This window comes from Pseudorasbora parva, chromosome 22 (genome assembly GCF_024679245.1).
Source record: "Pseudorasbora parva isolate DD20220531a chromosome 22, ASM2467924v1, whole genome shotgun sequence".
Lineage (NCBI taxonomy): Eukaryota > Metazoa > Chordata > Actinopteri > Cypriniformes > Gobionidae > Pseudorasbora > Pseudorasbora parva.
In genome coordinates, this window is record NC_090193.1 from 31,265,825 (window position 1) to 31,268,855 (window position 3,031).

The following is a 3,031-nucleotide window of genomic DNA, read 5'->3' on the forward strand; positions in this document are numbered from 1 at the left end:
TAATTACCTAGTACCTAGTAATTGTAATAACTATAATAAATGTATAGTATGTACATGAGGAACAGGACTGTAAAATAGTGCTACCCATATTATGAAGGGACAAACTGAGCATCAGCAAAGTGCACACTGCTTTTCTGACTGAAGTGGCAGAAACCCATGGAAACCAGGCCATAATTCCATTGAGGCTCTGCTGGATCACATTATAAACCTGTCCAAAATACTTCTGAGGAAAGGGAGCTTTGAGAATAAGACACTCAGTCACATCTAACTCGTCTCGACTCGTATTTTAGCCAGTGCGCTTCCGTTAAGAGCAGCCTCTTATAATCTCACAATGCCTTCTCACACACTTTGATGTGGAAATAAGGGTTGACAATGTTAGTTAACAGGGTGGGTTTTACATACCACTCAGCCAAGCAAACTCGATAGCTTTCAATGGGAAAGATACGTCAGGATTCTCTGCAGAAATGTCTCATCTGAGGTCCTAAAAGGATATATTTGATAAATAAAAGATTCTGCCACGCCTCATGTAATTCCAAACCTCCATGACTTTCTTTTTTCCGTGGATATATTTTGAAGAGTGTCTCATTGTAATTGTCCATACAATGAAAGTCAATGGGGTCGAAACCACACTGGACCCCATTGACTTTCATTGTATGGACAAATATACAGAGACACTCTTATACAGTTTAATGACATCCCATTTGTAATCCATAGGGTTTAACATGGAGTTGTTCCAACCATTGCAGCTTTAACAGATTAACTGGAAAGGCTTTCTATAAGGTTTAGGAATGTGTTTAGGGGAATTTTAGGTCATTTTAAGACTTATTTGTAGGACATTTTGCATTTGTGAGGTCAGTCACTGATGTTGGACAAGAAGGCCTGGCTCACAGTCTCTGCTCTAATTCATCCCTAAGGTTTTCTGTCGGGTTGAGGCCAGTGAAGTTCTTCCACACCAAACTCGCTCATCTATGTCTTTATGGACCTTGCTTTGTGCTCTGGTGTGCAGTCATGTTGGAACTGTTCCCACAAAGTTGGGAGCATGAAATTGTCCAAAATGTCTTGGTGTGCTGAAGCATTAAAAGTTCCATTCGCTGTAACTAAGGAGCCACGACCAACCCCTGAAAAACAACCCCACACCATAATCCCCCCTTCACTAGCTGAGTTGCTTCCACTTTGTTATAACACCTCTAACAGAAATTTCACAAATGGACTTATTGTACAGGTGGCAACCTATCACTGTATCACACTTGAATTCACTGAGCTCCTGAAAGTGACCCATTCTTTCACAAATGTTTGTAGAAGCGTCTGTTTATACACCAGTGGGTATGGAAGTGATTTCACCTGAATTCAATGATTCAGAGAGGTGACCCAACAGTATTGGCAATAAATTGTAGTGTTATCAGTGCTACCAACAGATTTTGGAACTGAGAAAAGAAGGATCTAGTCAATGACCAAAATCTTAAAATAGACACATTTTTTATTATATCAGTCAATTGCTAACTATAAAACAGATCATTCCGGTTCTGGATGCTGATTGGTCAAAATAGTATACCACACATAACATAAAAACATTTAGGGAGGATTTCAAAGGAAAATTTGCCTGCGCCCAAACATATTGATCAGTCTTTCTCTATGTATTTCCGCCCCTTAAAATAGCACCTATTTAAATAGCTGTCAGACGGATCTATGTCTAACTGATGCACCTGCGACGAGACAATGATTAGAGATTGATGCTTCTCACCACTGAGATAAAACAAATCACTCTTACTCTCTCCCTGACTTTCTCTGCCCCCTCCTTCCTCTATCCTCGTCTCATCCTCTCCCTAAATAGCTGTTAAGTGTTTGTACTTTCTCGCTCTCCTTCTGCCTCTCTCTCCCTCGTTCTACGCGCCGTCTTGTGTTTCGGCTGTGTATAAATGGAAGCGTGCTTGTGCAGGTATCGAACCAGCAATTCACAGCTGGTTCCTGCTATTATCTTCAGCTACAAAGCCAAGTCAGGCATGTAATCCATTTCAAGTGTCGTGTCCCCTCATGCATGAGCTGCGTTCACTCTTTCTGCCTGCTCATATGTGCTCTTTCTCTCTCCCTCTCTCTTCCTATCGCTCTTCACTCTTTCATGGCAGGTGGAATAAAGGTATAGTAAAATAAACAGTATTCCTTACTGACGCACCCTTTCTCCATACCCAATGTGCTGTCTATAAAGAGCAAAACTCTACCATCTCTATTATTTATGAAAGTTGAGTGTCAGCTGTGTTATGTGGTTAAGGATGTTTAGCAGTGTTTTAATTCCCTCGGGGAATACCAAGACAACTTAAATTTACCCATTACCTCACAGCGTGTTGTATCTCACAACGGTAGCAACATGTCAGATTGCTTGCGGTGAGTAAGTGTATTTATGAGCAGTATGAACTAATACAGATTTGAATACCAAGAAAATTAGGCACAGGTATAGTGTTAAAATTATTATTTCAAGGTATTTTTAGTGGGTAATGTTGCTGTTTAAGTATAAAAGGTGTGACAAATTACAAAGCAAAAAGTCCACTCTGAAGGGAGTTATTCTTTATATTAGTAAGCACTGTTTCTCAAATCTCCATTCTAATCTTACGTTCCGGGAATGTACACCTCACAATATTTCTCATTTAAATAATTACCACCTAAGGCATTTAAAACAGGGGGCGAGGCTTAGTGGAGTTCTGTTAATAGTGTGTTGAAACCATAGACTGTAAAAAAATATGGAGGTAGTGTCCGTGACGTCACCCATAGGATTCTGAAGAACAGTTTTGAAGCGCAAAGGGTCGAGTTGGCTGTTGCATCACTGATAACAAAAAATGGGCAAAGAGGTGGGATGTGGGCGGAGCTGAGGTGACGCAATGACTTACAGAGAGCAGAAAAACAGCTATCCACCTGTCACTCAAAGTGGCCACGCCCTTAATTATGCAGAACTTTAAGGCTTTATATAATGTAAACAAATGAGTTATATATAAAAAAAAAAAAACCCTCTCACAGTTGTCATGAAGGGCAAAATTAGCCG